At 47.2% G+C, this 24,002-nt stretch overlaps 1 protein-coding gene and 1 long non-coding RNA gene across 4 annotated transcripts in view; one reads left to right on the top strand and one right to left on the bottom strand.

Moving 5' to 3' along the window:
• Positions 1-24,002, top strand: part of LOC144755145 (uncharacterized) — a 188,720-nt gene that overhangs the window by 36,423 nt on the left and 128,295 nt on the right. For both annotated transcript variants that reach the window (XR_013594846.1, XR_013594845.1), the window contains exon 2: positions 23,356-23,479. This is a non-coding gene — a long non-coding RNA (uncharacterized LOC144755145). The remainder of the gene's footprint in view (positions 1-23,355; positions 23,480-24,002) is intronic.
• LOC144755144 (calcium homeostasis modulator protein 2-like) overlaps positions 1-24,002 on the bottom strand; it is a 106,938-nt gene that overhangs the window by 21,876 nt on the left and 61,060 nt on the right. The gene's annotated exons all lie outside the window — the stretch shown is intronic.

The raw sequence follows: 24,002 nt of genomic DNA on the forward strand, positions 1-24,002 counted from the left end.
GTACAGCAAGGGCGAGTGAGCTGGGGGCCGGGTGTGGTGGGGGAGGCGGTCGGAGGTAGGAGGGAGTGGTGGGGGCTGGCTGGGGGGGGAGGGGCTGGGTTGGGAGCACGAGAGGTGGGGAGGGGTGTGGGGCCGCAGTGGTCGGCATGGGAGGGGGGGATGGGGTGGGGGTCGGGGGTGGGGCGTCCGGCGAGGAGAGGGGGCCACTCGGCGGGGTGGGGTCGGGGGGCGCGGTGGGGTTGGGGCGAGGGCAGCTCGTGGGGTGGGGATGGGGGGGTTTTTCACCCCGGCATGCTGGACTCCACCTTCTTTCGTTGGCAGGACAGGTTGGCGAGGCGCTCGGGTGAGCAGCATGCGGCTCCGCTCTACCGAGGAGATGGGCCGGCTCTGCCTGGTACGGGCGGTTGCGCTCCAACGTGGGACATGCCATGGGACAGCTTGGGGCGGCGACGGGAAGTGTCGCCGCCGGCCCACCCCCGAAGGGTTGTGGCGGCCGCCGGGGGGAGGTTAGGGCCTGCGGTACCAGTCAATGCAATGCTTGATGTGAATGCGACGCTGGAAGAGAGTGGGTGCGTGGACCTGGTGGATTTGATGCGGGTGTGCAGTGAGAAGGCGAGATTGAGCCGGCTGGAGTCCATGGTGGACAGCCGCGGTGTGCGGGATGTTGGAACGGGGGGAGTCTGAGGTGGAGGGGGAGATACGGGAGGGGGAGGGGGGATTGAGTAATCTTGTTGGCAGTGTGTTACAGGTACGGCCACAGCAGGACGCACCCAGAGTGACGGCCCCCTCAGCTCCACTGGTTAGGCGACGGGATCCAGTTCGGACGCCGACCTTGACGCCAGGTAAGGTTGGAGGCGGAGTGGGGAGTGGCGCGAGCAAGCGTCGCTGTGTGCAGGTGTATGTGGGGACGGATGCTGGAGGGGATGAAGGAGGGCGTTTGGTAAAAGGCTGTTACATGAAGGACACCGGGGTGGGCATGGACGGCGTGGGCGGCGTCGGGGAGCGTGGGGACAGGCGGTGGCAAAAACACGGGTGCGGGAGACGCGAAGGCGGTGGCGAGCGCATCCGGAGGAAAGGAGAGTTGTGTGGTGCCGGTGCGCAAGCTCCCGTACATGGGGGTGACCAAGCCGCTAGGGGTGCACTTGTCGGCGGGGACGAAGGAGAAGATCTGGAAGGGGGAGTATATCGATCTCCTGAAGTTGTTGCACAGGGAGTTGACCTCGAAGGAGGGGTCAAAGGAGGAGGAGCAGGAGTTGGCGCGGCGCCCCAAGGTTCCTTTGATGATTGACAATTGGTCAGCGGCCTTCCTCATATACGCCAGCGTATATTGTGAGAGGTTTCGGCATCGGTCCATTGCGCTTTTTAAGTACATGGACGTGGTGCGGAGGGCGCAGGTGACGTATGGTGGGTACGCCTGGTCCCACTACGACGAGGAATTCCGGGCATGTATGGTGTCCGACCCGGAGGCGAAGTGGGGGGAGCTGGATTTGGATCTGTACCAGCAAACGATGGGCGGGGCCAAGTTCGGGTGCACGGTGTATACGGCCAGCGGTCTGCCGCTCGCGCCGGCCCCCTTTTCGGCTCGCCCACCCGTGGTGGGGTGGGGCAGGGTGAGTCCACCGGGCAGAACCCGGTTGGGGCTTGCTGGGATTTCAATAATGGGGCGTGCGGCCGCCAAACTGCGGGCGGCGGCACCCAGTGGTGCGCTGCTGGGGTGTCACCGGGCCGCCGGGACAGCAGCCCGCGCAGGGAGGAACTCCGAGTGGAGGTTCACAAGTTGGGGGGAGGGGGCGCGGACGGGGGGGGGTCGGGGACTATGGGGAGAGGCTTGTACGCCGGTTAGACTGGCATGGAGGGACCCCTGGCTGGCTGAGTATCCGCGGGCGGACGATGCGGCCGTTTTGCGCATGGGGTTCCGGGGGAGGTTTCGGCTGGGCTATGAGGGCCCGCGGATTGCGCGCTGGGCGGACAATCGAAAATCGGTGAATGCTCGCAAGGGTGTGGTGCGGGAGAAGCTGTTGACGGAGGTCAAGGAAGGCCGCATGGTGGGCCAATTGGTGGAACGCCGCTGTCTGATTTGATTATCTCCTCGATTGGGTTGTGCCCAGGAAGGAGCCGGGGCAGTTCGACGGCTTCCACACCTGTCGTGGCCGGCAGGGGGGTTGGTCAACAAGTTCGTACGGCGGAGGTGGCGTCGGTGTCTTACTTATCAGTGGAAGTGGCGCGGAGGCTCGTGGCGGGAGTGGGACGGGCGCTACGATGGCGAAGTGTGATATTACGCCGGCGTTCCGTTTGCTCCCGGTCCACCCGGATGACCACCAGTTACTGGGGATTCAGTTTGACGGTGGCTTTTTTGTGGACAAGGCATTGCCGATGGGAGGCCCGGTCTCCTGTGCGTTGTTCGAGCGATTCAGTTCCTTTCTGTAGTGGGCTTTTCCAGGCGCATAGGCTCTGAGGCGGTGACGCACTACCTGAATGACTTCTTTCTGGTGGGGCGACCTGGTGCAACGGACTGCCGGCGGCTGCTGGACAGTTTGGCGTGGATGATGGAGGAATTTCGGGTTCCCCTGGCGCCAGAGAAGACACACGGTCCCAGTACGGTGTTGTCCTTTCTCGGTATAGAGCTCGACTCAGCTGCCATGGAAGCACGTCTGCCGGAGGACAAGAGGTCGGTCATGTTGGCATTGGTGGACGACATGCTGGGCAAGCAGAAGGTTTTGGTACGGGACGTCCCGGTCCTCTTGGGACATCTCAACTTCGCGTGTCGGGTGGTGCGTGTGGGTCGTCCTTTCTGTAGGAGGTTGGGTTTGGCGTGGTCGGGTCTGACCCTTCCCCATCACCACGTGCGCCTGTCGGCAGGGGTGAAGGAGGACTTGCAGAGGTGGCGGGTTTTCCTAGAACGGCTCAATGGGGCGCCGATGGCGCCGGCGGAGGACTGGGAGTGGGACGTGGCGCTGTACTCCGATGCGACGGGTGTCGGTGGTTGGCCTGTATTGGGACGGGTGGTGGTGCGCGGAGCAATGGCCGGCACAGTGGCAGGCAGGGGGCCGCAGCATGGCTTTCTGGGTGTTGTTTGTGGCAGTCACGTTGCGGGCAAGTGCGTTGGCGCACAAGAGGGTGTTGTTCAGAGTGGACAACATGCGGTGGTACGCGTGGTGAACAGGCAGTCGGCGCGGGACCCGCAGGTTGTGAAGCTGATGAGAGTTTTTTGTGCTGCGCTGTTTGGAGAATGACATTATGTTTCATGCGCGCCTCGTTCCGGGAGTAGACAATGACATTGCGGATGCTTTGTCTCGTTCACAGTGGCAGAGGTTCCATGGGCTAGCCACGACGGCGGAGTCGGTCAAGACGTCGGTTCCGAGGAAGCTCTGGTCGGTAGGGGACGCCGGGTTGTTCAGCTGGTGAGGGCGTCGGTGGCCGCGTCCACGTGGCAGGCGTACGCGCAGGCGTGGGAGGAGTCCTAGCTCTCGGGTGCGATAAGGTACGGGGATCCTTGGCAGCGGGAGGAGCACGTGGTACGGTTCATGTTGAGTCTGATGGATAGGGGTTTGTAGGCCTCGGGGGCGCGACGCAGTTTGTCCGGCGGCGTGGGGCCGGCGGCGGAGAGGAATGCAGCGGACGACGGGGTTTTCGGGCGAAGGGATGAGTGACAGCGGCTCAGGCTTGGTGGGTTCTGCGGCATTCCCTGCGGAATATGGGTGAGGACCCGTGGGCATTTGGGACGCCCTCGTTTCCTATCGAAGCGGCGGTGGAAGTCCGATTGCTATCGGCGATACGGCAGGATGCGGGGGTTGGAAAGGCACTCTGAGTTTTTTGGCTCGCCCTCTGATATGTGTGTCTTTTCAGGTGCTGTGGCGGGGCCGGAGGTGGACAGCCTGAACATTTACATTGTGGGACACTCATTTGTCAAGCGGGCAGAGAGGGCAGAATGGGACAGGCACCAGAAGCTCAACTTGGATTTGGATGATACTTTGTTTAGATGTCAATGGCGGGGAAAGGGGGGAATGCGTTGGCACGAGTTGAGGCCTTTGCTGAACAATGTGGCCCGGGGGGGGGGGGGGGGGGGGGCCGGATGGTGGTAGTTTTACATCAGGGCGAAAATGTCCTGGTGCAGTGTAAGGGTTTGGCACTGGGCAAACAGATGAAGAGGTACTTGTTGGAGATTAAGAGGAGTTGGGCAAGTTGCCACTGATCTGGTCAGACTTTATTCCCAGGAGATTCTGGAGGGGGGCGGAGCGCCCTGGGGCAATTGGTAGGATTAGGCAGAAGATCAACAGGGAGATGAGGGATTTCTGTGCCAGAGAGGGGATAGGCAGGATGGAACACCCTGAGCTTAGGTATGGGGTGGTGTATTTTTTTTAGGGAGGATGGAGTGCATCTCTCACTTACGGGAGGGAGTTATGCATCGTGCAGTTGAAGGAGGGTTGGAGTCCTATGGGGGGGGTCGAAAGTCGCTAATGCGCCTTTCGAGTGGCGCTTTTCCTAGTTCAGAAAGGGGGGTAGTTGGGGGTAGTTGAGGAGGCCTGGGCTGTTGCTGTAGGTGGTGGGGGACACTGAGGTCATTTTACAGTTGGTAGGCATGGGGGGTATTGTTGCGGACAGGATGTTGTCGGATGTTGTATGATGTGACAATGTTGGGGATCCACTTAGGGGTGGGGGTAGTCAGGCATTCACATATTTAGCTAGGCCTAGTTTTGTTCGGCACAGGCCAAGGTTGGGGAGCAGGCAGGGTGCACCTAATTCCAATAAAGCGGCCTTTATCACACCATACCTGTGTCTGTGGTCAGTGCCCACCCAAAGCTGTGGTATCTATTGACAGTACTGGGTTTAGTCCTGTGGTTCTGGAGCGACCAAACCCTAATGCTGCCCTCGGAACTGATGGTGGGGGCGGGGACAGGGGTTGGGGGGTTCAAATTTACCGAATTGTGTCTTGATGCTGCACTGTGTAATGCTTACTATCACTGTTATATTTGTTTGCTTTTCTTGCAATAAAAAGATCTTTAAAAAAAAGCTATTATAAAAACACCTATGCTGAGGAGGAGATACACATTGTTTCCTGAATTAAATGGAGTTAGTTGTCCCCTTAGTCTCTATTCCGCCCTAGATCATCAGCTGTCATTTCATTTGTGCATTTGTGCTAATCAAGTCTGTCTGCAACAGGAAGGTCTCAGGTTTTAATTTTGACCGATTCGGTTGTTAATCCTTTGGAACGTATACAAGTTTTATTTTCACATTGGATCGAAATGGAAACCGCTGCAGTGATCGACACTACATAAATCCCCCCCCCCCCCGCCCCCCTCCGGATTTCGCGATTTGCCGCACTTTTTACAAAACCGCCTGCAAAAATTGGAGTCTTGCGATCTGATTTTTTTGGGTTGACAAGATATTTTCTTCCCCCATGTTCCTAACTTTTGGGAAACGAGGACATATTGTGGCCATCTTGTGGGTGTACACCGCCACAAACTGAGGCAGGGCACCTGACTGGCAATGCTGCTCCAGGTTACGAGGCCCTATAGAATTAGCTGGGGGGCATGGTTCTAAATAAACTAGTGCCAGGAGCTAGAGGTGCCATCGGGCCACACAAAAGGGCCTTTGAAAAAATATTTTTTACGTATAGACTAGTGGTCACTTTGAGTGGTAAAAGTAAAGTCCTGACAAAAGCTTACTTGAGAGAGCGCCACGTTATTTTGAAATTTGTAGGGGTGCATTATAATCACTCGTAGTCGGCATCCACATATTTAGAGGACTTTTACTAATATTTGTGTTTGAAAATTTAACATTAGTCCGGGATCAGTGCAATACGTAATGGAGTGTTTATTAACCATAGATGAACTAGTGCCTTAATCATGAGTGAGGGCTTGCATAACGTAGAAAAGGTAATCACATGCAAAATGTCGTATTAACTGTGGTGTGCCTTATGCTTACGCATATGCTTATTAATGAGTGAATTAACCTATGCTTTTAACTAATTGAAAAGATGCGTTGTTTGCATTAAAATAGAATTAACGTTTAGGATGATGAAATGTGATATTAGGTTGTGTTAGAAATGCAATTAATGAATAAGGGCCTATGAGATGTGCTGAAGCCAGTAGAGGCCTAATTGTATTTTTCCTTGGTTAGCTTTAATCGAAGAAAATGTTTTCTTATTCTTGGGAAAGGCTGTTCTCAGCAAATGTTGAATTGTAACTTTGAATGTTGCAAGGTTTCTTCTTGCGCACATCAGTCTGCAGGTGCAAGGCCACGGGCCTCGTTAGGTAGAAGGAACCATTGTTTAGGAGTTAGGTTGGTAGGCGCGAGTTCAGAAATTAATGCCAAGGAATCTGGGAGTGCAACATTTAGCAAAGAAGGTGCCTGGGACCCAAGGACACTTCAACGGACGGTGGTGGAAAGGAGCCATACTGGAAAAATCCGAAGACCTAAACTTGCCAGAGGGGCGTATCTGAAGGCGTGTCAACTGTTTTGGGGTTTCGTATTAGGGACAGCATCGGAGGGTGGAGGGCAGATTCGAGTGGGTTCTAGCAAAGAGCAGACTAGCGACAAGAGTATGGGCTTTGGGAAAGACAAGATGTATATAGTTTGTGAACTTAAGGCAAAGTAGGGTGTAGGAAGGAGCATCTTAGAACAAGCTCGGTAGTTGAAAACTACTTAAGAGAAAGTGAATGTACTTCTTAGGAAGTCATCACTGCTGACACCTTTATTCTTGACAGGGTAAAATGCTAAGTAGGGATGTCACCTTAGTGCCAGTGTATGGACAGCCTAACCAAAATAATTTTCTTTCGTAAATGCAGTCTCGGACCCAAGTTGGGATTGTAATTCTTTGCCTGATGATTCTTGAATTGAATCTGCTTTTCATCTTGAGTCGTCTGAGACTCTTGCGTAGGATTATGTATGTATTAGTTCCAGTTTATTTCCTGAACCTTTTGCCGAGATGTTTGTACATCCAATTATTTTAGACTATGTAATAAATCTTTAGAAATTTCATTTGGTAGTCAGTGGTCATTTGAGTGTAATGAGATGCTAACACTGGTCTTCTCTCCATGCTTTTAAGACAGGGAAAAAGGTTCAGTCGACCTGACCTGGGATTCTAGAAATTGGTAAGAAAATATAGATGAGAATCCCAGCTTCTTCAGTTGGTAGCTACAGAGGATGGTTTCCCTTCTAGAGCGAGAGGAGATCTAGACTAGGACAAGAGTTTCCCCAGGCCCATAGAAATTAGGTGATGATTGCCAAGTGGATTGTTGGTGGAGAAAGGCGTTTCATGGGAACCGACGGAGAGTGACGCTGCGGCGGAAGCAGCAGTTCCGAGGAGAGTGAGTATGAATAGGGTCTTATGTTGTTAGATTGCGGGGTTTATGTTTTGCGCTTTGTGATGTAATGTCTTGCGGAATCGGAAGGCCTGTTGTATGAAAGGAGATCAGGCTGTGAGCGCGCGCAGCCCGGGAAAATCTTAGGCTCAAGGAGTAGCTTAAGTGGTTCGGGTGTATCGAACACCCATAGTAATTGTCGACCATTGTAAGTGAATCGTGAGGTGTCATCGGTTGCCCAATGGACCGAGATAGAGGGAATGAATGTGTGAGTGCGTGAGTAACTGACGCCGGTCGTGAGTTGCTGTGTGGCTGCAACCTATCAGTGAGGCGATTGTCCGGTCGTCTCGTGGTCAGACAGTTGCCAGTTCGGTGACAATTACGCGACTGTGGACGTACAGTCAGACTGTGGACGTACAGTCAATGAGGTGATTGCTTGGTCGGAAGTGATCATTTCAGTGTATGAGTGGGACGCGTGTGTGAGTGAGAGAAGAGGGGAACTGCTGCGGAGTGGAGGCAAGTGACGTCAGAAGGTGCCGCGCTGGGATAGGGCGGTTGGTGTGAAGCCGCGCTGAGATTGGTGGACTGTCATCAGGAAGTAAAGGAGCGCTGTGAGAGAGAAATGCTGGGCTTCATCATGAAATGTTTTAAAGTTTTACGAGATTTGTTTAGAAGTGAGAAAAGATTAGAACCCCGGGGGGGGGGGGGGAGGAGAAGCCCCGCCCGAGGATACTCCGGCTTACTACATAGCTACGAATGTTGGGTTGCACACCATATTGTGGCTTGAAAACTGGGCTAAGATGACGGACGGAAATGAGGAGTTGACTTTTCCCAGATATGGAACTTTCGGATTGGAGGTGTTGTATCAGTTAAAATCGATCGAGGGTTGCTTGCGATCCCTACCTAGACCAACTCAGTTTGAAGCCTTGAATGGGTGGATTAGGGCAGCGCATGAGAGGAACAGAGACAGGCGGCAGGAAAGAGTGAGAAGATCAGTTAGGGCAGCCCAAGATGCAAGGTGGGATGCATTGGAAAAGAGATGGAGAGTACAGACGATTGAGAGAGCTAAATTGTACCCGGCAGGTCAAGGCAGGGGAGGGGCAGAGAAACAATACCGAAGATGATGAGAGTGATACGGATGATAGCTTGATAGAAAGGCTGTTGACTGAGAGACCACCTCCATACAACCCAGAGTCAGGGGAGGAGAGGGCAGCCCCAGTAGAGGAAGACAGAGTACCGCAAGTTCCTCCTAGAACAGAAGTAGTGGGAAAACTTTCAGCAGGAGAAACGCAGAATGTGGAGTGTGTCAATTCTCAGAGGTTGCCGGTACCGGTTACCATTGGCGCCATAGTGTCAGTATACAATCAAGATCAGGTGCGAAGTGGAAGTCCACCACAGACAGGAAGGAGTGTTAGTTATGGAGGGAACAGCATGGTGGAGGGACCGAGTCAGATGTCAAGACCCGTAGAGTCAAGTACACCGTTACCAGCAACGGCAGATTCGTCGAGGGGACCAATGGATCTGAGGGGACCAAGGCCAACATCTTTTGGGGAATTAAGGCCAGATCTGAGATCGTGGGAGACAGTTGAAGGGTCTCAGAGCGACAGGCCAAGAGAGGATTGGGACCATGGGAGCATCGAGATCAGGAAGGTTCCCCATAACACCCCTGAAATGAGTAGGTGCGGGGGCAGGAGAATGAGTGCAGGGAGTCCAGTGGTGCATCTAGTCGAGGTACTCTGAGTGCAGTAATAAGGGCAAAGAGAATTGATGTGATGAGGCTAAAAGCAGAAGTGGATGAGATCATAGAAGGAAATTTGCCTATAGAGAGGGTTGAACTCTATGAACCCGATGAGTTGCTGTTTGTAGCGAAGGATGTGACTCGGAAAGCTAGGTCGGCTCATGAGAAACTGACTGGATTGGCGAACAAGTATGATGTGGACTTGTCAAGGACGAAAATGTTGCAGAGTAATCACAGATTGCAATATACTGATCAGGACTTGGAAGAGAAAAGGGTGATCAGTTTAAAGACTCACATTAGGGAGTTGATTATAGGAATACGGGCTTGGAGCCGACTTGACAAATGGGAAGAAAGGTGGTCAAAGAAAAAGAGCGTTAGAAGGAGTGTGACGGGGACCCCTCCTCAAGAAGGAGGAATGACCGGGGTTGGAGTATACCCCTTACGGGAGGTGGCCAATGGGGGCTATGTGCACGTGCCCTGGAGTCGGGGAGATTTGGCTGCCTTCACAAATGATTTTCCAAAGCTGAGAGAGAGACCAGTTGAATGGTACAAGCAGGTGGAGAGGTTTGTAAAGATATCCAAAGTACTGTGGATTGATTTGAACACTCTGTTTGACATTGTGGTTCCGGGATATTTGTGGGCAGCATGCAAGGCTGCTATCGAATGGCCCGCTGCGGAGCCAGACAGAGATGCGACCACAAATGGACCGTCACCTTTGGTGATGAAAAAGTACGAACAGGTGATTACTTGGTTGAAATCCAAAATATCACCGCAGGACATTGATTGGGTGAAAATAGATCATACGGTCCAGTTACCAAAAGAGACAGTGCATGAGTACTATGAGAGGCTGCTGCAAGTCTTTAAGCTGTACAGTGGGTTGGATGTGATGGATCCTAAAGATATAGGACAATTTGTTTCAAAGTTTGTTCTAGGATTGAGACCTGATATCTGTCTTATGATCCAGCAGCATTTGATTTGTTGGCAAAATAAGCCGCTGGACGAAATCTTGAGGTATGCTAGGTACTGTAATGACGAAATAGATTCAAGGACTAAGAAGCTTAAAGATAAGCTAATGCTAGTTCAGATGCAGATGGCTGACAAGGGAGGTCATGTACAGACAGGTGGAGGTACCCTAGGGAGAAAACAAAATGGCCAGAAAAAAGGAAATGGGGATGACTCCAAGCCAAGGGTAGATCTAGCGACTTTGAAGAAGACTACTGAGTGCCACCAGTGTCATCAGATTGGACACTGGAGACGCGAGTGTCCCTTTAATCCAGATAACCAGGTGCAGTTGGAAGAGCAGGTTGTTCAGGCGCAGATACCCCAGGTGACGACGTCGGCGGTGGCAAAGACAAAGGCGATAAAAGGGGGGGACTTCGGCTCCTCGAGTCCAGGTTCCTCAGCCACCGAAGATCTCGAAAGAGACTCGGACTTACCAGCAGATGCCTCTCTTTGATGAGAATAATGATAGTCCTTATGATCCGTTCGCATGACGGTGCCTGAGGGGGGAGGAAGACTGCACTCTTGGGGCAGTCTTGGAGGTAGACCAGAGGGGACCATTTGTAGAGGCTGACATTACTGGTCACCCTACCACCTTTTTGGTTGACACTGGTGCTACCCGTTCTACTGTGAGATCTGCAGTAGTCCCCAACCTACCCCTCTCGGGACATACCATCCAAGTTGTAGGCGTTGCAAATAGGAAAATGACAAATCCCCTAACAGAGCCGATTCCTGTGAAGATAGGAATGTTCAGAGACAAGCATCAATTTGTAGTGTGTGATTCTAGTCCGGTGTGTTTGCTAGGGAGAGACCTCCTGTGCAAGCTTAATTGTACCATCTATTGCACCCCTAAAGGAGTGGATTGCAGACTATTGATGATGATGCTACCTTAAAGATCGCAATCAGCATGTGTGCGTAGAAATGTACCCTGCCTTGACAGTTGAGGAACTTCCTTATGATCTGCGAGACTCAGTTTCCCAGGTGGTGTGGGATTTTACTGGAGAAGACATTGGGTTGATTAAGGGTGTTGAGCCAGTCAAGATTCAGGTCAAGGAGAATGTCGATTTCCCTCGAACACCCCAGTATAATCTGACCCCAGAAACGATCGCAGGGATAAAGCCTGTGATGGAGTCTATGATTAAGCAGGGAATACTGAAGGAGGTATTGGGGAGTCCATGTAACTCGCCAATAATGGGATTGCAGAAACCGAGTGGAAAGTTTAGGATTGTACAGGATTTACGCTGGGTGAACAACATAGTTATTCCCTGTTGTCCAGTAGTACCGAATCCATCTGTAATCTTATTTCAGATCCCGTGCCAAGCTGAGTGGTTCACCGTCATTGACCTTTGTCAGGCGTTCTTTTCGATTCCTCTACTCGAAGAGAGCCAATTTCTTTTTGCTTTCAAGCTGGAAAATCGTGTTTTAACATGGTGTCGTATCTCTCAGGGGTACACTGGGAGTCCATCAATCTTTAATCAGATCTTGAAAAAGAGCCTTGAGAGTCTAGTGCTGCCGCAGAACTCCGTTCTCGTCCAGTACATAGACGACCTCCTTGTTGCGTCAGAAACAGAAGATGCGTGCAGAATTGATACCATTGCTCTACTGAATCATTTGGCTGAGAATGGACACCAAGTGTCGCCAAACAAGTTGCAGTATTGTCTGAATGAGGTGCAGTATCTCGGTCACCGAATTGAGAAGGGCAAAAGGAAGGTATCACCTGACAGGATAGAGGCAATCATGAAAATGAAGGTGCCTTCGACCCAGAGAGAGGTCAGGATGTTTCTAGGGATGGTTGGCTACTGCCGCCAGTGGATTGTCAACTTCTCATTGAAGGCAAAGCCTTTGCAGAGACTGGCGCACAAGGATGTGAGTGATCCAATACCATGGGACAACGACTGTATGAAGCCGTTCCTTGAGTTGCGAGAGGACCTTTGTCGTGCTCCAGCGCTGGAAATGCCTGATTACAATAAGTCTTTTTCGCTGTTTTGCTGCGAACGAGAGGGTTGTGCATTGGCAGTACTAGTTCAGGATCATGGAGCTGTCCATAGACCAGTTGTCTATTTCTCAGCTACTTTAGATCCAGTAGCTTCAGCGTTGCCCGGATGTCTCAAATCCGTTGCTGCAGCGGGTGTCAGCATTGAAAGATGTGAAAGCATTGTGATGGGTCATCCATTGACTGTTTATGTACCACATTCAGTTGAATTGTTAATGACCAGGACCAAGACACAGCACTTGACAAACAATAGGCTCACACGCTACAAGCAGGTCATACTTGCTGCGGAGAATGTGACCCTTAAGAGGTGCTCTGTTTTGAATCCTGCTACCTTGATGGCGTTGCCTAACTCATTTGATGAAACAGCAAGCAGGCGAGTAGCGCCAGTGGAGCTGAAGGGACGGGTTAACTTGCCCCCCTGACCCCCATGGCCAGGCATCGCACTACAACTAGGAGTCCATTAATGGGTTGCCCATTATGTTAAAGGAGCGCAAGGAACAGCCCAATAAGAATGCAAAGGAGGAGCGACCACTGGCAAGGAGGACTGCAACTGCACGGACACCAGCCTTGGCGCTAGGTAAGGTGATGGGGAATGCACCAAAGATTGAATCCACAGGCGTGCATACTAGCAGATCGTTGGGAGGGGGAAGCTGGGCAATACATGATGGATGTGGGAGTAGGTACTGAAAAAAAGACAGTGCTCACAGTCAGTGCAGTGGCACAGGTAAAAAGATGGGCTACAGGTTAGTTACCTGGGGGGGGGGGGATGGGGGATGGTGGTCAGATGTGGCGGGTGAGAGGAAGGAGGGACCTGAAAGCAAGGATCTGAAGATTAAAAAATTGCCCTACTTGGGCATGACTACATCACTGGGGCCTCATTTAATGTTTGCTATGAAAGCGTGAATTTGAAAGGATGAGTAACTCGAGATGCTAAAACTCCTGCATAAACAGGTGCAATCGAAGGAGGATTCAAAAGAGGAGGAGTGCGAGTTGCAAAGCAGCCAAGGGTACTCCTCACAAAAGAAAATTGGACCGCAGCATTTCTGATGTATACCAGCGTAAACTGAGAGAAATATCCAGAGCGATGCATAGCCATGGTCAAATACATGGATGTGGTATGGAAAGCCAAACTGAGATGGGGAGGGGGGTGATGAGTGGGTGCAATACGACAAGGAATTTAGGACACGGCTAGCCTGGGATTCAGAGGCCAAATGGGGGGAATTAGACTCAGACCACTGGCAGCAGGCCATGAGGCCGCAAAGCTTGGTAAGATCATCTTTACAGCAAGTGGTTTGCCAATAGTGTATTGCCCCTTTCAGGAACGTCCCTCTTGGGGTGGATTGGGAGGGTCACTGAAGGCGCAACCAGGAACAGGGGGCACCTGTTGGGATTTTAATAAAGGTATGTGCACACAAGAATACTATAAATTTCGCCATGAGTCACCAGTTACGGGACAGGGGATGCAGCTTACAGCCAGGGCACTGGGCAGTTGCAGCAGTACAGGAGTAGCCAAGGAGGTCATCATCAGCAATTTTCAGGTCCCCGAGGAGGAGGGTGGGCCCAGGAATCTGGTGCAAAAGGCTCGTACTCTGGAATAATCTAGAGAGGTTGGAGTACTGGCTTAGTTTCTACAAGCAGGCAGAAGAGGAAAGGTTGTTGGGGGAAAGGATTCACTGGGGTTTTGGTTTGGGGTACGAGGTCTTCGGACTTGGCGGTGGGCAGACAATTTACACTTCGCAAAAGCGCACAGACAGGCGGTGCAGGAGAAATTGGAGAAATAGGTCTCAGAGGGACGGATGGCGGGACGCTTTCATGATTGGCCAATGGCAGATCTGATCACATGGAGACTGAGACAGTGGGAGAGATCCTCTTGTACCATGCAGACCAGACTGATGTTAAATCAATGGTCGCCCAGATGATTGCTTCTTTATTGAGAACTGGGAAAATTAGAGAGTCTACCTGCTCCTAGAAAACACTGTTTCGGGTTGGTTAGTTTGGTGGAAACTGATTGGAAAAGCCTTCTAGAATTTTCTTTCATGCTTTAATTGGGTGTTCTTTTGAATAGTAGAGCAGATCCTGTCCTGACTCAGCTGAAAGAAGCCTCCTTCTCGTCTCTGCTGATTTCCCTGTCCAGAGTATTGAGCTTTATGCTTTAGCACTCATACTTTTTTCCTTGAACCTTAAACTTGGTTTATCTGAAGCGGACACCTTTTTCATTGAATTTTCCCTACCGCTTTCAATACTTTATTTAGAACAGGGAATTTCCTTTATGGAACCTGTTTGGTTGATATTTCACTTGCTGTATGTGATTTGATTTTGCATCTTTGTCCTTATGATAAGAAAACTCAGAAGGCATGATCCTTTAAATATGTAGGTTTTTACAATATATTTTTTCAATTTTGCTGACTGATTTAACTTGTAACCGGAACAAAATTGTTAATACAACTCTTAAAGTTTTAACACAATCCTCTGTTGTTCTTGTGGATCCACATTAGTTTCACTGTACATGAAATGTATTGCTGATGGTAGCTCCTCTCTACCACTTCAAGTCGACAAATATCCATACATCCAATGGGGATTATCTTTGATGATTTTACTAAGAGATTCAAGAAACCCCGCTCTGTCAGTTGACTTCCTTGTGAATCTCATCTCTTTGGTTTTATTTTGCTGTTCGCTCCAGACTACTCAGAATGCCTCTTAAGGTGTCACACACACAATAAAGCAGCTTCATGCCTGCACATATGCTTGCTTTACAATTACTTTACTGTAGTTCTGTTGCTTATGTGTGCTCATCTGATAAGGAATTACCCTTACCTGCATTGTTTGAGGCAATAATTATTTTCTTTTGTACAGGAAGTAAGTAAAACGGATGTATGACGTTACAACGCATGCATTTACATCGCATGCCTTTACAACGTAAGTATTACAACGCAGTCCATTACAACGCATAGTGCTTTTGGGCGCTGGATAGTGAATAGTTTAATTTACTATTCCAACTCCAGTCCCCGTGGACACTAGGGAAGGTTATTGGATAGTAAATTAACCTATTCCCTATCCTAGAGCGCCCCCCAGAGCAATGCGTTGTAATAGTTTGCGTTGTAAAAGTTGCGTCGTAATGGTAGTGCGTTGTAAAAGTTTCGTTGTAAAGGCTGTTCACCAAGCAAAACTGTTATTCATTTAGTTGTTTTCTGATCACATGAGATCTTAGATGTCTTTCTTAATTTGGTGATTGTGCTTTCTCTCCTTCTGGCTACGAGGGCTCCAAGATCCTAGCTGTAAAATACAGTGTTGTTGAAACGAACATTGACAAGCAGCCTATTTCAGGCATACATGGCAAAAACATGCTGACTTGTTAAGCATGTTGAACTCTGGATTGGAAGAGACATATCGTCCGATTATGGCAGTGTCTGTCAGGTTTATATCACTGTGATCATTAAGCATCATTAGTTACAAATGGAGTCTAGCGGATACTTATGCTGTGCATGCCCTGGCCTGCACAGCAGCACTTTGTCTCTGTTTTTAGCTGGATTATGAGGTGCTTTAAGTAGTCGATTGCTGTGCTCTGCAGTCTCTGGCATTGATAGGGGCGGCATGTTTGTTGCTGTGCTTGTTTTCTTTTCCACACTCATTTGATTCCAGTTGGCTTCTTAAAGACATCACTAGCTAAACAGTTATACATTCATAAAGTGATGTAACTGCAATCTGGATCAAATTGTTCCCAGTTTAACATGTTTACTCATATTTTGAGTTTTTTATGTGCTCTTCCTTCAGGCAAGTCAGTTACGCAATTTTAGTTCGTAGTCGCGATCTATTAATATTGTAATTTGTGTCTGCCAAGGCGTCATCATTCTTTGTTTATAAAAATGAATTTCTTGTTTAGCGATTCAGCGAGCAACCAGAAGCATGGTTAGTATTTAGAAACATTATTGACTTTGGAGAAAATTCTATTTGAAGAAATGAAAAAATTTTTTTTATGAATGCTTTCTTAGCAAGAAATATATGAAAATAAAATAAAATGATTTGATACCCTACGACGTTTCTGTGGGCAATTGTCAAAATGTCTTTGAACGCCTTAGTCTTTTAGAGTTATGGGAACTTCCCTCTCATGTTTTTGTTGTGATTGAACTCCCTGGTGGGTTGTTTAAAACCACGCCTTGCAGTCTATTGCCCAGCAAAATTGAAATGAAAATGTAACATACCCTCACCTGCGCCCTGATGAAGGAATACTTAATACTGGCACTTTTTCCGAAACGCTCGTCGGCGCTTTCCTCCTGTTTGTTGGTCTTAAATGTGTTCACAGTTTTCTGTTTTGATATATATGATGATGGCTGTATGTGTGTGTGCCTGAAAGTATGAGTGGGTTTTTGTATATAATGTTTTATTGCTTTTTGTGCTGGGCTAATATTGTTATGTACCCTATTGACTTTGGAGAAAATTCTATTTGAAGAAATGAAAAAAAAAAAATTTTATGAATGCTTTCTTAGCAAGAAATATATGAAAATAAAATAAAATGATTTGATACCCTACAACGTTTCTGTGGGCAATTGTCAAAATGTCTTTGAACGCCTTAGTCTTTTAGAGTTATGGGAACTTCCCTCTCATGTTTTTGTTGTGTTGTAGTATTTAGAAACAGGCTGTACAAATATTGCTTTTAAATAACCCATCATATTTTAAGCAGATATTTCAGATTTCATTTTCAAAAGTACTTCTTCAATTCTTCACTAAGCATTTACTTTGTCACTCAAGTCAAATAAGCATTGATCGCGCCATTCATTTGGGCTTTATGTTACAACAGGCATTGTATACTTGAGATGAAGATACTGTTCACACGAATGCCACGTTATGTCATGGCTGCTTCGGCAACACCAGTCCAGAAAAGTCAACACATATGCCATACAAAACACTCTTTACGCACCCAGTGGTATACGTAAGTGGTGTTACATATGCATCATCCCAGACATGTTTACTTAGTGTTTATTGGTTGGGTTGGCTTTCTCTTCAATCTCATTTGCTTGCTCCTAATTTGGTAGCTTTGGTTTGTCCATCTCCTGGAAGATAGTTTTTTATCTAAAACCATCCTGTAGGCTAGATGACTTCCACTGCTTACATTCAGGGCACTACTTTTCTAATTTTTAGATCTTGCCTGAAACAGTGCATGTCTGCTGCTTGCGAGCCATTGCTAGCTTACAGTGGGCTTCTTTACCATTAGTTGGCTTCATTGTCACTCTCATTTGCAAGCTTAACATTAGTTAGCTCATGCGGCCTTCACTTTTGCTTGGTGTCCCCAGTCTGCTTTTTTTTAACACTGAGAAAGAAATATTGGTTGTGATCTCTGGCAGATTTCTATCAGTATTTTGCCCCAATAATTTATTAGTTGATGCATTTATTAAACTAGGTTTTAGTATATTCAAGTATTTAATGGCCCCTATGAGAACGAATAAGTCCACTGACCCGAGATAGTTTGATCTGGAATGTAGGGAGGCCACTACACATATGAGAGTTGATCTGAACCCCAATCCCAGAGTCAAGTCTGAAAATAGTTAGGGCTAGGTCTGAGCACAAAAGAGTGATTAGGAAAAGAAAAAATGCAATTAATGAGGAAACCTGGGGCAATTTAGTTGCAACTTGTTCAAACCAAATACAAGAGCCTTCTAGGACATTTCCAGTTCAAACAGAATTAGTGCAGGCCAATCCAACGGCTTGGGAACTAAAATCCCAGCCAATAAGTGGGTGGAGCACTAGATTGGTTTATTACTTCCTTTTGGATAATGTAGAAACACTAATTAAGCCCTCCTTAAATGTCCTGCTTGATACTGTTTGAGTTACAGGAAGTTATCACAGCCATTACTTTCAGTCCATTGCACAAGGCCTCTGACCCTGACAGGGTTCCAATGAACCTTTATAGAGAATACTGAGCTTTGGGGTCCGGTCATCATCAACGTATTAAACTCAGCAGTGTACTCTGAATTATTATCTTCCTGGCACACACCGGTTATCATACCACTTTTTAAAAAGGGATATAGCAAAACTGTTATCGAGCGATATTATTGCTCGATGCTAGTGTTAAAGTTGTAGGCCGGATTATATTGCATTGCATAGAAGCTTTAGTGGAAGACACTAAAGCCCTTTCGACGGTCCAATATAGCTTTAGGGAAGGGTTAGGCACACAGGAACAGTGCTTACATTTACACTTGATTATCAGTAGATATGCTATAGGCAAGGGGAGGCCCAATGGATCTTTGTAGTGCATTTGATCAGGTTAACCAATCAAAGATTTGAAGCATTTTTACCTCAATGGGAATGCCCTCAGATCTGATACATTTTCTCCATGCCCTATATTCTGGGGTCTCTACATCACTAAGGTTTGGTTCCGAGGGTGAATGTGTTGAGTGTTTTATGCTCGCGAGGGGTGTTTGCCTAGGCGGCTTGCCGACTCGATTTGGTTTCTCTTATTTGTAAATGGCCTTAACTCATCACTGCTTACCTCATTGAGGGCATGCCCAAGGTTACTTTTACCCACATCCCAGCTATACTGTATGCTGATGATGCAGTTCTTATATCATGAACCCCAAACAGCCTAAAGGGTCTAATTGACACCTTTGTTAAATTTATGGATATTCTGGATCTTGGGACCAACATCTCTAAAACCCATTAAAAACGTGTACGTCGTTTCAATTGGTATTAAGAGTAACAAGTAGAGAAGGGACATATTTTCCATTTTTAGGGGGTCACTGTTGAATCCATAAGCACATGGTCTCCTTATCTTTTTAACAGATAACTCAGGCCTAATCAATCCATTGGAGCGCTGCCTAACTTTGTAAAGCATGTGGGAAACAAAGAGATCATACTTACTTTAGAGATATTGAAGTGTATCTGCCTGCCAGTATTGATGTATGGGGCTGCTATATGGGGCTACTGTAACACCAACAAATAAGAAGAGAACTGCAGCCCTCACTATTTCATCCTCAAAGAACTAGGCCTCACTTAAGTAGAAGATCTTTTTAAATTAGCACCAATGCGTTTATGGGTTAAAATGTAGGGAAACTCTCATGCTGCCCTCAACCGAGGGATAATTGTAGCACCAGGGAGTGCGGAAAGTTGAAAGACGATGAAATAGGTAAAATTAAATCAATAAAACCTATGCTGTCGTCTGTCAAACACCCCGCCCCACCACGCTACACCTGCGCTACACCTGCGCTGGCCACCGCTGAAATGCAGACTGCCTCAGGCGCGACTTAGGCCATAAGGTTCCCTTGTTGAGACACATCAGGCGGAGAGTTTATGCCCTTTGCAGATCCAACCTGTTTACTGCTCCCTATCAGATTGCTAAAGGGAAAGAACATAGGGTGTAAAAAAATTTTTTTAGGTTAACATTAATGCTAAGAGAGCCTGAAGAGATGAATAAAGCTACAATACGGAATATGCGATCATACAAACTACATTTACCACATTTAACACAGAGCCTTATTTGACCATGGTTAATAACCCATGGGAAAGATAGGTACTAACCAGATTTCGGCTCGGCAGTATCAATCTTTGCTATACCATGGGACAATGTGACTCATCAACTGTATTGTAATGTCCCTGTGATGCATCCGCTACACAAAAACTCCTGCACTTTATTCTTTTTTTTGCAAATGTTATCAACCTTTTACGCAACATTATTTATTACTACTATTTAAAGCTTATGGATTTTTCAAATTTAAACCTGATTTTAACTTTTTGTACATGTTGTCCAACCCAGATGTTTTTCTTTGGGGTGTGTTTTTAAGTCGGCGTTAAGGCACCATGAAAAATTCGGATATTCTATCTTTATTTTAGCAAACAAAACCAAAGTTGACTATTGCATTTTGAGTACTCACTTGTTCTGCTCATCATTGTTTTCTCTGCGCTATTTTGTACATGCTTTTATGTTTATCTCCGAATAATCAAATAAAGTTCAAAGCTTCGTGTGTTTGTTCTTGCCCTGGAGCATGGACGAATTGTGTCCTTCCACTGCTTCCTTTTCAGGTGCTACTTTGTAGGTCTCGCCTGAGCTAGCGCATGCGTTGCTCAGCAAGACATTTAGTAAGTGGCTTTTAAAAGTGCTGCCACACGCTTTTGCTGGCCTAGCGCTTGCGGTTACGCACACGAGCAGCCGCCAGCTTTGCCACTCGCGCACTTTTAAAAAAATGTCTTTTAGCGCATGCCCGGGCACACACACAACTCCCGGGCTTTGTTCCTCCCTTTTGTGCGTGCACACACAACTCTCGCTTCTCCCCCTCCCCCACCAGCAACATACTACCCATATCTCGACTAGAAACCATCGTTCGGATCGCAAACAGAGTACTCATTATAAGAAGTGATCCTCATCAAGAATCCAGGGGCAATTACATATACCCCCTGATTGTGACAGCTTACCATTGGTCTTGATAAAGGTGGTAACTATAAGGAGAACCCACCGAAACGCGTCGACGCACAGAGTGGTATAATTCAAGTCTCCAACACCAGAGTTGATATGCTGATGTCATAGCAATACAATATTGGTGTTATCACTACGGAGCCAGAATATACAAACTGTATTCAACAATTGCATGTTGTACCTGTTCTGTCTTTTCTTCTCAATTGTGCAGGTCGCAATTGTGTGTATTGTTTTAACCGTGTTTTAAGACTAGGGATCTAGATTAGTGAAATTTACTCCTGTGTTTTTAAGTTATTCAAAATAAATGAATTTTTAACTACCTATATGTTTCTATTGTATGTACTTATGACATTGTGAGGCTTGGTATCGTAACCTTCACTTAGCATTGTCTCAAGGGAAACTTCTCTTCTTTTGGTTGTATAACCCCATTTCCCTTGGTTCCTCAAGGGGTACCTCTCGACTTCCTTCACACAGTTGGGAAGTTACATACCTGAGGCAACAGTGCTTACCATATGTGTTTAACCAGGTTATTCCAGCTTCCAGGAGCTGATGTCACCACCTAAGAGAAATATCATCATATCTTCCAACAAATATCTGGTCTTTAATGTACTCCTGAGATATTTATAACGCTTGAGTGAAAAGGCAAACTTACAATGTCAGTAGTCATTAGTATATGTATCCTAAATTTAATTATATAATGCTCTTAAACACATCTGGGAATTTTCATGGCAAAGTTAAACTTGTCCAGAGGAGTACTGGGTGAAGATCCTAGGTGTAAAGCAGGTGCAGGAAGCCCGGTGGAAGATGAGCACAAGTGAGGTTTTTTGAGTAGATAGCGAAATTGAAGCTGGAATAAAAAATGTGCAGGCCTTAATTCGGAGCAGTTCAGATGAAATAACCGTGTTGGCATTGTGTCTGTTTTTTGTATTTTCTTTTAAGAGTGTGTGCACCATGAGCCAGAGAATGTGCGGGATCTTTCAAGGCAAACAGTTCCTTATTTAGCTTATCATGTTCTGGGCTTTTTCTGCAGCACTACTTTGTATTTGAGGAAAAGGGTATAATACAGCTTCCTCCCTTTCACTGGAGCTATTCGACGTGCTATTAGGACAGTGGGTATATTCGATCAGATTATTAGAAGCTTGCAACAGCTTCTCAAAATGAAGTTGCTAATGCTCCTACCATTACAAGCACGTTTTCGGTGCCACTGCTGCTTGACTGTGCACTGTTAAGCACCGTGGAATGCAAGGCAATGAAGAAATGGTCATGGTGACATGCTAATGAATCCTTGTGAGAACTAGCACCTTTCTTCATGTCTTGTGGCAAGTACAATGTTTGTTTCAGGAGCAATGGAACCTGTATGAAATGAAACTCTGAAGTGAACATGTATTACAGTGAAAACTCCAGATGTGCCAAGCCATCAATTATGTGACATTTATCTTTTTTTCTTTTTGGAGTGTGGGAGCGGGGATGTGCTGTTGTATCACGACCAAAACGCAGATGTGATTAAAATGCCTTGTAGGTTACATACAAATAGAAGCAGTCGTTTAAAGGGGCCATTTAAAATATATATAAAAACATTTCTCTTTGCCAACAATAAGCATTCCAGAGTGTTGCTTTGTGCCGTTGAGAGACACTGCAACATCACACGATGGTCCCATTAAATGACAATACAAAGGGGTCTAGAATCATGGGGTGGTATTCTAGAGCCAGGTTAAAGACAGTGCTGTCAGAACATGAAATCTAGTTTTGCTTGTTGCTCTTATTTTCCTGTCTTCTCACTTTCAGTTCAACACCAGCAATTCCTAAAAACAAGCATTGGCATAGCCAATAGGTCTCACATTTGGGACCTTGTACGTGTTTAGCCATGCAACAGTTGGTGTCGTTGCACCAAGGATATTCTGCTGCATAACTAAATACTTATAAGGTCCCAAAAGCAAGACCTATTGACTATGCCAATGCTTGTTCTTTTTGTTTAGGCACCCGACTAGACTCCATGTCCAGATATCTCCCTCGTATACTCCCTGTAATTCATTTTTGCCCATGTGGTTCTTCTATCCCCCATTCCATGTTGTGCATTCTGCTACGTTTGCTCTCCGGCCCACCAGTGCTCTCCGTTTCCCCCCACACGCTTTGAGTTGCTTACCCTACCTGTGCCCTCAATGTTAATTTTCCATCTCCTGTGCTGCTTGACCCTTCACGTGTTCTGTGCTGTTTAGCCCTGATGCCCGTACTCTCAGTGTTGTTTGACCCCAACCCTGTGTGTTGTTTCACCTCTCTTCTACATTGCTTTCCCCCCACCTGGCATACCTTTTTTGTGTTTACTGATCCGTCTCCGATTGACAAACAGAATGAAAAAAAGGCGGTCACTCCATTTGTTCAAGTGAACATGCGTGCTCCTATAAAATGATGGCAGATCGTGTCATAGTTTTTTTTTCTTCACGTCTTAATGCACAATATCCCTGAAAAGGCCAATAGGTCCAAAATGCAAAACCTGTTAGCAATAATTGTTTAACCACTTTGGCGCTCATGACGAGCTCAGCTCGTCATGAGTGACGACGCTCGTACGATCATGACGAGCTGAGCTCGTTATGTAACGCGGCTTTTAAAAAAACGCAGCGCACAGCGGGAAAACCGCTAGCGCGCATGCGGTTAAGAAAACTACGCAGCTGCACATGCGTTTTTCAGAAGCGCGTTTGACACATTTGTTCAACATTCATCTTTTAGAATAAAAGTATAATCCTGATCAACTGATAAGTACCACATAAATTCACACAACACCACCAAGTATTTTAAATAGTAGCATCATCTACAGCTGTGTTACTTCGATTGCACTCTGAAAATATTATGTACTAGTTTTATAATGTGATCTTTAACATGGAACCTGTCTTTGAGGCTAAAGGTTTGGCTCTTTCATTTGCAGTGTATGAGAATGCCTAAAACAAGGCCCAATTGCACAGAGCTGGTCATAGCTACCGTAACCCCAATGAAGCAGAGCTTGCTGATGACATCTCAAGAGACATCACTGATGACATCATCCAGAGATTGTGAGTGTTTTCTAAACGTTACTGAGTGTAAGACATATATATTAAGGTAAGTGGCTCTGGGAGTACTTGTATGGGTGAGTAAATTGGAATGTAACTGGTGTTTAGAAGAGTGAGTGTGTAAGTGAGACACTGTGTACATGAGTATGTGGGTGTGTGAATTTTTGTATGTGCGAGCAAGTGGGTGCGTCTGTGGGTGTACGAGTAAGTGAGTGGCTGTGTGAGTATCTGTATGGGTGAATGGGTGTGTCAGTGGATTTAATGGTACATGATAGGGTGAATGAGTGGCTGTAAGGGTGAGTGTGCGGATGTGTCCGTGGTTATAAATGGGAAATGAGTGGCAGAATGGGTGACGTAGCAGGGACATAAGTGTTTCTATGGATGATTGACAGGGTATATGAGTGACTGCATGAATGAGTGTGTTAGTAGCTGTATGGGTGAATAAATGGGTGTGTGATTGACAGTATGGGTGAGTGTGTGGGAGGCTGTATGGGAGAGTATGTGCTTGTGTCAGTGACCATTGGTG

The sequence above is a fragment of the Lissotriton helveticus genome, chromosome 5_1, assembly GCF_964261635.1.
Source record: "Lissotriton helveticus chromosome 5_1, aLisHel1.1, whole genome shotgun sequence".
NCBI classification, from domain to species: domain Eukaryota; kingdom Metazoa; phylum Chordata; class Amphibia; order Caudata; family Salamandridae; genus Lissotriton; species Lissotriton helveticus.